A 12,261-nucleotide genomic window follows, 5' to 3' on the forward strand; every position below is an offset into this window, starting at 1 on the left:
GTCCTTAGGGACATACTATGGAAAAACCACCCAAAAAAAATGTGGGTGTTCTTGTTGGGGCTTTTCTTCGACAGTTGTTTGACGTGGAGACTTTGGCTTATTATATTTACGTGTCGACTTGATTTGTTATTTTTACGGCGAACGTAAGGAGATTATTGGCGGCAGACGAATCAGAGTGACAGTGGCGACACACGCTGGTGGGCGGCCAATGTACACGCCAGAAACCACAAGATGGAGGTTGCGGTCCCACTTAATGTGACCTATAAAAGCCAAAAAAAAATCCAGTCGCCATTCGTTCTTTCTGATGGACTTTCAATTAATTACTCGTCGAAAAGCGGTGCAGAAATTTTGCAGACTTTTATTTGTTGCTTTGGAAAAAAAGGTGGGTTTTTTTGGAGGGTACTGTGGTTATCGAGTTTTCCCCCCCGAGGAAAACATTACTTTGTTGTTGGCATTGGTTGATTTCTGGAAGAGGTTTCTAGTTTTTAGTGTTTTCTTCCTACTCTTCAAAATGTTTTACTGAGCTATTTTTTTTATTGATGTTGTTGCCTTCGTTTAATAAGTGTTTTCCTGCCATGGTGTCCAAATTAGTTTAGTATACTATAAGAAGAGTATTCAAAACTAGTTTAAGATCTTGTCCATGTCATTTAAGGGTAACAAGAGGTCACTTTAGGTAAATTTAGGTTCATTTTTTTATCAATTTTGGGGGTAATTGCGGGTGTTATGGGAATCTAGAGGTCATTGTGTACATTTAGGATCATTTTCTATCAATTTTGGGGGAATTTGCGGGTGTTAAGGGTATCTAGAGCTCACTTTTTGTAAATTTAGGATCGTTTTCTATCAATTTCGGCAGAATTCCCTTGTTGTTTAGTCGCTTTCAAGTGATTTTGGGAGATTTCTAGGTTACTTGTTCGGTTTTGTGGCATTTTAGGGATCCTTGTTAACTCATTGACTCGGCCATTTTGATTGCAATGTGCAGTAGTGCTCACATTATTCCATTTTTTTGTCAAAACATGTATTTTGTTGTGTGTATATGAGTATAAATGATCTACAAAGTACAGATTGAAAAACTCCCGTGGGCCAGATCTGGCCCCCTACCCGGACCCTTTCCGGTCCTCAGGTAGGGTTTGATACGTGACTAAAAAATGAAAAAAATAGGTATTAAAAAGTTTGCGTCCAGTTCAGTATGAGCATGTTTATTCATATTTCTGCATCCTGTCCATCCACTCATTACGTGCATGTCGACCACAAGGTTGCGGCAGCCACGCTGTCTGCTGGCCGGTGTTGACTTAAACGTGGGTGTGTGGCTGGCTGGTTGGGTGCGTGGGTGTTTGCGTGAGTGACTGTGATGGGGAGCACCTGCCCCCTTGCCTACCCCGTCCAGTCACGCTGCCGTGTGACGGCTACCGAGCTGGAAGCCTCCAGATGATATCATCAAACGTTGACAAGGCAGACAGGTCAAGGCGCCTGTGGTTGTTGCTGGAAAAGGCAACTCCTTAAAATCCTTGCTAGTTTGTGTGTGTGTGTTCATGTGTTTTAATAACACAAGTCACACAAACATTTTGCTTCCCGGCCTTTTTTTTTTAATCAAATGGGAATGCAACAGATTTATATCTGCAGTATTTAGTGGGTGGAGCCTTACACAGATCTGGCTTTATTTGCCAAGCTGTCAGTCAAATCGGATTGGACGTCCATGGAAGTGAATGAGTTGTCCAATTATGTGATCAGAAATCGGGAATTTTTAGAGGATTGGAATCGGGAGAAAGATGTTTTTAAATTTTAAAGCGATAGCATAAAATGTTTTAAGATATGTAAGGATATTGTAGTTTTGTTTGTCTTGTCAGAAATTGGTCATTTTTAGAGGATTGGAATCTGGAGAAAGATATTTTAAAGGGCTATGATATTGTCCTGAAGAACTACAATTTTTTTGTACTTAAAAACTATATTAGGTTTCTAATAATTACTCATTGTGCTCAAGTACTTGCCAAAAAACTACAGAAAACCATCCACATCCTTTAAAAATATCTCAACTCATTAATAAGTAGTTTTGGGTCTTATTTGGCAACATCCTTGACAAAAAAGGCCCAAAACAGGAAGAACCCAGATCATAGCCCCATCCCATACTTTTCCCAAAAAATATTGTACCTGCTCTAGTAGCGTTTTAACTTGTTTTCTTTCCATTTCACCCTGCAGTGCACTCACGTTGCTCCATCTTGACCACAAAGGTTAGCAATGCTACCTTCTATTTTTTTGGACTCTTATAGGACATCACGTCCTCTTTCCACCTTGCGTTCGTTCCCCGTTGACAGAATTAGCGTAATGACCCACGTCTACTACCACCTCATATCCTTCACCGCGCTTAACGGAAAAGAAACAACTCCGATTCCACTGCCTTCAAAAAAAAACATAGACAAAATATCCCCTGTCCACATTCTAATCAAATCAGTTCGAATGACTTGGGCGCCCAAGCATAATAACCCGGGTGATGCGTTTTGCCGGATCCCCCCGTTTTCGAGCCGTGCCTGGCCGAGAGTGTTTTGATTCACTAACATTCCTATTTGAGGAACTTCAAATGTTAGGTAAAGAAACATTAAGGCTGAATGGAAAGCTGTGTGCACGCATGTCCATTGCAGGAGCGTCCATCCAAAGTGTGTCCCTGTGTAATTTGGACATACACCTCTCCTCTAAGTGTATCTAGCCAAATGTTTTGGTACGGCTCGGGCTGACAAAGGCCACTATTTCGATGGCGCTGGTCAAGTGGAGGAGTGCCGGACTTATAATGACATCGAAAACAAACAGTGGTGAATGGGCACATGGTCCCCGCGTAACCGCAAGGCCCTTAACGGGAAGAGTCTGTCCAGCGCTATGCTGCGCCGCTCCGACACTACAGGAAGACCCCGGCGCCAACGACTTAAAGTGCTCCTACTGTGTGAGGGTGTGTAGTGTGTGTGTAGTGTGCGGGAGAAAGTATGTAAAGTGTACAGCCTCCCGGTTCCGGGTGGTTCCTCGACTTGCGAGTTTTTTTTAGGATAGAAGTGCTTTCGTAACTAGGATTTTTCGTTAGGTCTCTATTTGGTTGCCCGTTTGTCAGAAAACAAGCAAGTAAAACCCTTTAAAAATGATTCATATGTACTCGTTTAGGGTGAAAGATGTGAGAAACATGCCAAAAAGATTTTTAATATTATTTAAGACATTAATAAGAATACCAAACATGATGTTAAAGGGTGTAGGTAACTTTAAGGGAGTTCAAAATGAAAAATGAAAATTAAAGTAGACTTTTGCATTCCGTCAGTTGAATTTATTTCGTATTTTGGAGCAAAATTATCCCATTGGAGCTTTTCGTAACCTAAATCATGCCTAAGTAGAGATATTTGTAAGTAGAGGCATTTGTAAGTAGAGACATTTGTAAGTGGATATGTTTGTAAGTAGAGGCATTTGTATGTTGATATATTTTTAGTAGGAACATTTGTAAGTAGAGACATTTGTAAGTGGATATATTTGTACGTTGAAGTATTTTTAGTAGAGACATTTGTAAGTAGACTCATTTGTAATTAGGCATTTGTAAGTAGGACCATTTGTAAGTAGAGACATTTGTAAGTAGGAACATTTGTAAGTAGGATCGTTTGGAGTAGGGACATTTGTAAGTAGAGGCATTTGTAAGTCGAGGCTTTTGTAGGTAGAGGCAATATGAACTGGATACTCGGTAAACTCAGGAGAATAAAATAATGATAATAATAATAATAATAATAATAGTCCGCCCGAGCAGACATTTGTGATCATACACAAATACAAACGCTGTCATATAGCTGAAGGGGGGGAACGTCCCAATCATGTACCAGCAACAATATTATCCTGCCATTCAGTGTCACGCCGTGATTGATGAAGCCGAGGGCAATGCGGGCTACGTTGGCTCCTCCCACACTCAGATCCCCGAGACCCTAATTGTCCGGGAAAAATCAGCATATTAAACTACAAGTCGGTGGCCAAAGAACATGAAACGAACCCCGTATGGAATCGTTAAGTTCCGCTCCGTTGAAATCTTTGTGTTGGATTCAAACAAAAAAGTTCTTTGGGTTTTTGTTGAGGAAAGAACACGCGATGATATGAGATTTGACATGTGGATCAACATTTGAAAATGACACACAACATTAAGTGCGCACCTGCATAAGTATAGATGAGAACTTCACAAAGGCAATATTGCTCAATTTTCCACAATGTCAACATTGCAAAACGTTTTCTCACAAAATGAGCCAAGTTTCATGCAATGATTGTTATTTTTTTGCAATATTTGTTCCATTGTGAGTCGATTATATCCGTGTGTTGATCCATGCAAACTAAATATTCATACGTTATTTGTTTATAACTTTATTTTCTCGTTTTTTTTACATACTTTATTTCTAAATTCCAGTTGGTCAACACACCCTAATTCTGACCCTAACTGGAATTTCTATGAAGAAAATTTCACAACTTTAAAAAGCTGAAATGACCAACATATGACTTGTTCATTGCCAAAACGTTTTCTGGCACGTTGAAAGCATTCGGCACCCCCGCGGCTTTTCAGCGTCTTGTTCTTCTTTGATTCTGTTCCGGTTCTGATATCGCCGAGCTTGATTTGGACGCTGAGAGCTGAGGTCATCTTGTGAACTTGAACTAAATCCACTGCCGTTGTTTGGATAGCTGCGCCAGAGGCGCAAAATTGCCGTGGACGGTTTTGAACGCACGGTTGTTGCTCCCCGAGGCGACATGCTGGGAGAAAAGTAGCTAGCTAGCGGCCAAGTGGGCTGGTCCAACTGGAATTAGTTGAAACGTATTTTGACCTTTCAGCATTTGCAACGTTAAAAGCTTGTAAAGTAGAAAGAAATATTCATAATTTTATTCTTTAATTTTAGCAAAAGAGCCTACAATGAGCATCCCATAATTGGTGGGATTTAATTTAACGTAGACTTGGTGAAAACTAGACACTGTAGCCAATAGGAATGCAAAATCCAGTAATTGATTATAAAGTATAAAACATATTAGAAAGTATCTCAGAAATAGCACATACGATGATTTTTCTTAAGATTTTCCCCTTCAAAATAAAAGGTGGTGACGAACGCATAGTCATGTTCTCACCTGTGATGTCATAGCCCTACTTGGAGTGACGGGTGAAAAAGCAACGCACTTTTTCCCCTCGCCCGGGTACCTAAAAGACGCCCGAGGGAGCCAGACGTCAACGCCATGAGTTTAGCCATCAATTTCCATCCTCTCGCATCGACAAATCTGCCATCATTAATTGTTTCTTTCAATTAATTGACAAGTTTTGAACTCCAAGTGGAAAACACATGCCGTAATTTGCATCTAAAATGCAAAGTATCTAAATTCCATGTCCTATAAAGCGCTAAACTTGTTCAAATAACCAAGTCTTGATCCAAAAACAATCTATTTCTCACTTCCAAAATACACACTTAAGCACGTGTTTCTTACTATTTATATAAAAAAAAGCAATGTCTGCTAGCCATTTTTTTTCTGGGCCTTTTTTACTTCCCTCTTGTTTTCCTTCTCTCTTTTTTCACCCACTTTTCCTTCCTAACCCGCATCGGCCATTTTCTATTTGGGTTCATTTTCATGGCTCGGGTTCCACAATCCGTAATTTTCGCAGACGTGGACAATAACAGGACATTTTCAGAATGAAGTTTGGAGTCTGAAGACATGGCTGGAAAATCGTTGTAAGACGAAAATTGGGTTGTAATATTTTAGTACCCGACGGCGTTCCAACTGAATAAAATGCCCCACCTTGCGCGGAATATAACGTATTAATAATGTCATCATTAGCAGGGTTGTCTGGAACCATCATCAAATGTTATTTTACCCGCGTAATATTAATTGAGGTGTTTCTTGCGGTCGTTATATCTGGACTGAATGAATGCTTTCAAAATTATTTTGCTGCGGTTGGACGTTTAAATTCAAATGCGCTGTACTTGCTTGGTTTTATATATTATAAAGAGTGTTATTAAGAAGTAAAAGCGAATAAAATAGTGCTGGTACAATTAAAAAATGTGAAATCTCTACTCAAACAGTAGAAATAAGTATATATTTTATTTAAGTACAGTATATAGTTGGATTTTATACAATGTACTATTGTAAGATGTCTTTATTTTTGGGTTTGTTGTCATTTTTCCAGTTTTTAATAGTTTTAGCATTTTTATGTATGTGAGGACAGCTTTATAGTATGAATAGTATATTATTATAACACATTTTTATGTTAACTGGTGGCTTAATGGTTTAAAAATTCAAATAAAGAACATTTTTATGGTTAAGTACTATCACATAATCATTTCTATCATTTCCAGTTCACCCAAAATTTTGTTCCCCTTGAAAAAATGAATTGGAAACCCCAAGTTTAAAGACAAAACTTCATTCCGGCTCTCAATATACTCACTTTTATATTAACTCATAATATAATGATTAAAAAAATTCAATCAAAAAGCATTTTTTAAGGGCCACCACTCCCATAATCTATCCAATCATTCCCAGTTCGTCCAAAATTCAGTTCCCCTTTAAAATATGACTTATAAACCCCAAATTTAACGGCAAAACTTCATCCCGACACACGATATACTCGTGTTAAAATTCACCAGAGTGGAGAACAGCTCAGCTTTGTGCAGCCAAAAGTTTTCGAAATTGTCCGCTACACAATCTGAGGTCTAAAACAAACTGGGATCTCATGAGTTGGCATCGGCAACGGCGGGGATGGAGTTGCACGCTCCGGCGTACTCCGGCGTGCTTGGTGGCGACCCGCTGTCCTGTATGCTAATGCGGGCGGCACACAGAATCCACTGTGAGCGGCAGCACAGTGGCCTGTTGTGACGGCCACTCACCCAAACAGAGGCCCTATATGTCCCTCTATGAGTGGCACGTGTGTCCTCACCCTCTGACGCTAAATATAGAAACAATAACAATGGTGGAGGGAAATGCCTGTTTAGAAGGGGGAGAGAAAAAACCGAAAAAAAGCTCACCTCAGATGATATCGCTTTTCATCTTATGAATAAAGCTTAGAGAAGCCGTTTTTCGTACTGTGTAGGCTTGTGTGTATTCGTTATATCTTTCTTGGATGTCTTAAAAAAGGGATTATTTGTGACTGTTTTTGATTGATTTGGAGGTAATCTTATGAAATGTGAGGTACTGTATTTTTGGGATATAAGTTGTAGCTGAGTATAAGTCGCACGAGCCAGAAAATGCATAATTAAGAAGGAAAAATGTAAGTTGTACTGGTGTATAAGTCGCACTGAAGTATAAGTCGCACTGGAGTATAAGTCGCGCTGGAGTACAAGTCGCATTTTTGGGGGGAAATTTAGTTAATAAAATCCAACCAAAAACATACATGTTATCTTGATAGGCAATTTTAAATTAAGATAAAATAGAGAACAATTGTATACTAATATTACATGACTGATGTGTGGTAATGTTAATGTTATGATGTAACATATTAAAAATCATTCAGATAATTCTAGCATAAAGAACATGCTAACAAGTTTACCAAACTATTAGTTGCACTCCAAATCACTAAATTCAATAAAATTGTCATACTCACTTTTAAATCTACAATATATAAGTTTGAAAATTGCATACAAAATCTATCCAAATCAACAAGTTTTAGACAGTTCACATTATATTCATTCAGTCTTACCTCTACTTACATAAATAATTAGTTCCAAGACTTTTGCAATGACATCCCTACTGTAGCTTTTTAATTTTCTGCTTAACAACCACATATGTCATCATATTTTTATTTAAAAAATCCAAGTTGAAAGCCATTTCAACACTTTTTCGTTATTTCCCCGATCCCCCAACCGAGTCCAATTCCCCCCCAAACCATCCTCCGGCATAACCCGAATTTTTCCGCCCACACTACTTGCCTGTCTCTAAATGGCATGATTCACTTCATACCAAACCTAATGGCAAATCCGTTTTAATAGGCTTCTATTTGAGGCGCCCTGACACATATATGAAAAAGTCCGAGACCTCCTGTGCTCTCGTATCAATCACTACATATTTTAAGAGCTTAGCGGTGGGTAAAGCCCAATGAACAAATATTTGCCGTGTCCGGGCAAACATTTCCCCCCCGTGTTTAATCAAAAGGTAGAACAGCGGACCAGTGTAGGTGTCCTTCATTGAATCTCAGTGCTGGATAAATACTGGCGGTGGACAGTGTGTACACAAATCTCCGGGTAGACACGGGCCCGGGGCGTCCACGGAAAAACCTTAATGTGTCGGTGGCACGGGCAATTTGACCTTGTTGAGAACTTGCGGTCAAATGTGTGCGTCGATGACCTATCTTTTGCAAACATGGTGAGAAAATGCTGTTGGATTCAACTGGGTTTTCCTGACCCATATTTCAAAGTGTCTTTTGTTGGGATTTTTGGGTGTTTTTTAAATGTTGAATTTGCACAAGATGAAAATTTAAGGGTGTAGTTCAACCAGAAATGTATGAAGTTTGCGTACTTTGGTCTGGAGCAGAATGATATGAACTACTTTAGGTTTTGGGGTGGTTGTTTTTTTTTAAATAGCAATTCTTACAAGAGTCCTAGGGTATTGTTCAATCATTGTTGGGGTGTAGGGGTATGTGGGTGTGTCTTTTTAGATGTTGAACTTGCTTTATGGGTGTAGCGGGACCCTCAGATGAAAATTTAAGGGAATAGTAGCACCAGAAAAGTGCGTAGTTTGTATTTTTTGGTCTAGACTAGAAAACTATGGGCCCATTTTTAGTTTGGAGGTGGTTCAGGACATTGTTTAATCAAGAATATGGTGGTGAAAGCGCCTTATACGAGAGAAATTGTAAAATTCAGCCATTTTAATCAAGGTTATTTTTAGAGTATGGCTAATATGCCAGAAAATACGGTAATTCTTCTCCCTTACATGACGACCAAGTATAGACCAACAAGGACAAGAGATATGGCAGGTTCATCCATCAGCTGGTGTGGACCTTCCATTTGACGACTCACGGGGAATAAATTGCTTTCTTTTCCATCTTGTCCAATACGTTTTAGCCGTAATACCCTGACAGGTCCTTGGGTGGATGCCCTGAAAATGACGGGAGTTGTTCGACGCTACAACTGCCAAATCAGCACACACCAATTCATGACTACAACATTTTGGTTGGCATTCTCGCAGACCTGAATGTAATCGTGCGACTAACTCTATAAGTCTGCCAGAGCGGACCAAGAAACTGTGCAAATAAGTCCTGGTGCCAAAAGCCCGCTATAGCAAGTGAAGGCATATGTGTTTTTTTTTTTTGGGACAATCCTTGATAACAATTTTTGAAACGGATCCGGCCTCCAAAAGCGTAAGAGCGATGGACCTATCGAGTTGCGCGAAATCAAATCTAAGGGAATATGAGCCTGTCAGTCTTTGAATAATTGGGCAAATATTTTGAATTCAAACAGCTTTTTTACTGTCAAACATGGTCTATCCAACCAGAACTCGGACTGACACGCCTGTTAGGGGTGCTGAAACTGAACGCTGCCTATGGTGGAGAACGCTGACTATGCACTAGCTAGCTCGATATCCAAAAACAAGAGGATTGTGTATTATTGTAAAGTTAGTTGATTAGTTATTTTGAGGAATCTGGACTGCCTTGAAACGGATGTATGTATACCCATGTTTGCTAAATACGATCTAGATAGCCTACTAGCATAAAAAATCGACCCTAACGGGGAAGTAAAGTCTGTCAAAATCATTTTCACTGACAAAATATAATGCAATATGAGAGCTTGTCAATATTTCCCAAAGATTTGACCCGATTCTGCCTTTTCTAACTTGGATTTGATCAACAGGGAAGAGAATCCCAGCAATGTTTGCCAAAAAACCACTAGACACGGACAGCGTGGGCTTGTTAATAGACCGTGACGGCTTACTTGAAACGTACTTAAAAGTCTGTTTTGCAGCAAAGAAAAATATGCATATTGTTCTTGACAACGCTATTACAAGTGCAAATGATCCAATCCCTCTGGTGTTCTTTTCCAGAAACTCCAAAGTCCATGTTTGGCACAACTATCTCGCCAATCCCAAAAGACCTTTTAAGCTTAATATCTCTTTTTTTTATTATTATCCCATATTCTCTTACCGTTTAGTAATAATGATATGTTAGGGAAATGTTTACCTGCATAGCAACAAGCTGTATATCGATTCATGTATAAAACAGCATGTTTTTTAAGCTGTATTAAGTTTCTAGTTTGTTTAATGGAGAATATCCATGCAAAAAATACATTATTTCTTTGGAGCTAATGGTTCTACAATAACATTATCGATTAAATTTAATGTTTTTTTTTGTCATTGTATAAGTATAATTAAATGTAATGTTTTCACTAAATATTGTGCAAATAAAAACAACAAACAGGCAAATAAATAATATGTAAAAAGTAAATAAATATGTAATCCAAATATGATTAGTAGATGTTCCACCTGAAGTCCAGAATGAAGTCCATGGTTACATAATCAATACATAGTCATGATAAATAAATAATCAATACATAGTAATCGATAAATGAATGATCAATACAATAAATAAGTAGTATTAATAAGTCTTGATTAGGTCCTGGATTCAGAACTCGAGTTGAGTTGATCTCTTGTGAAGAAACTGTCTTTGAGTCTGTTTGTCTTGGCTGTTATGGCTCGGTAGCGCCTTCTATAGGACAGCAGGTTGAAGTGTGGAAGCCCTGATGTGTATCCTACTAAGATATTTAAAGACATACTTGCGTCATTACATTTAATTCCCATCTTTTGTGTCCTTTGTCAATTTGACAAATCGAGCTTTTTGCTTAAATTGCCGTTTTTTTGTCCTTCCCCAGACTGCACTTAACAGCGTTTATTACCGCCGACAGCCAGATATACTGATCTTTCTTCTCTTCTGGTCTTTTCTTCAAGGTCTCTCAGCAGTTGCCGAGCCTCCTCAACACTTTGGAGAAGGATTAATGGCTGGAGAAAGTGTTCAAAGATGGATGAGCGAGCCTAGTGAAAGAAAAATTTAGCGCCGCTCCGACTGACTTGAAGGAATGAATTTGAGCCATGCGATCAAATGACTTGGAACCGATGGTTCGGCCCAAAAATAAAAATACAGATAGAATTTACCGTCTGTCATAAAGGTAAGTTGTGTAAATCACCACTCTGTAAATGGCTAATGTTCGCCAACACTTAAATACAAAAACAGTGAGCAAGCAGTACAGTTTTTAGTTCAGTTACCGAAATTTGGGTCTTTGGTTTCGGTTTCATTTCGAGGTGTGTGGCTGCGATAGTCCATATGATTTATTTTCTGACATTCGATGTTAAACAGTAATATAATATGAAGGTAAATGCCGTTTTTATGACTATTACACTTGTTACCTGTCTGTACTTTGACAGTATTGTAATTTAAAGTTAATATATCATGGATTAGCTTTCTTAAGGCGTCTATAAACCTGAAAATAAATTATGTAGAAATCTGGGATTGTAAGGTTCTAATAATAAGAAAACAATCAGAATTTAATGAATCTAAAAGTACTACTTGCTGCAATTAGAATGGTCAGAAATTGTTAATTTTTGTTTGTTTTCTGATCGTTGGTTTTAATTCAGGAACTAAAACTTGGTTTTAGCCAAGTGTAAGCCGAGAGCCAAAGTACAACGGACAGTTTGATTGGATGTAAACTTAAGCATGTTGGTGCAGTAGAAGGGTGGGCTGAGGCAGTGGGGGGGTTGTTCTCCATTGGAGGGCCGACGTTGCAAAGCAGAGCCGCGAGCATCAACAAAGCTCAATGCTTAAAGCAGCTGTTCTTCATGTCTGCCTTCTGGGAAAGTCATTTCGCCCACCGCCGTTGGCGCTCGCTTTGCTATCGCCGGTAAAATATGGCAATCTAAAAAGGGAAGTATTTGATCAATACTAGGGATTTTTATTAGAATTTTTGTACGCCATGGTTTTCTAAATAGTAAAAAGTAATGTCAACAGACAACAGTTCTCTTTCTGACTATTGAATAGATTGCCTTCTCATAAATGCGACTTATACTCCAGTGCGACTTATACTCCAGTGCGACTTATACTCCAGTGCGACTTATACTCCAGTGCAACTTATACTCCAGTGCAATTTATACTCCAATGCGACCTATACTCCAGTGCGCCTTTTTTGCTCTTAAATATGTATTCTTTAGCTTCTTCGACTTGGAAAACTGCAGAAAAAATACATATATATGTATATACTACTTATTACTAACCTTAAATAAGTTTTCCCCCAAAACCTTAAAAATTCCATTAAA

General features: G+C 38.7%; 1 long non-coding RNA gene across 1 annotated transcript in view; it reads left to right on the plus strand.

The window, feature by feature from the left end:
* Nucleotides 1-12,261, plus strand: part of LOC144211796 (uncharacterized) — a 99,825-nt gene that overhangs the window by 83,885 nt on the left and 3,679 nt on the right. The window contains exon 3 of the long non-coding RNA XR_013329660.1: nucleotides 10,903-11,120. This is a non-coding gene — a long non-coding RNA (uncharacterized LOC144211796). The remainder of the gene's footprint in view (nucleotides 1-10,902; nucleotides 11,121-12,261) is intronic.

The sequence above is a fragment of the Stigmatopora nigra genome, chromosome 18 (genome assembly GCF_051989575.1).
Source record: "Stigmatopora nigra isolate UIUO_SnigA chromosome 18, RoL_Snig_1.1, whole genome shotgun sequence".
Taxonomy (NCBI): Eukaryota; Metazoa; Chordata; class Actinopteri; order Syngnathiformes; family Syngnathidae; genus Stigmatopora; species Stigmatopora nigra.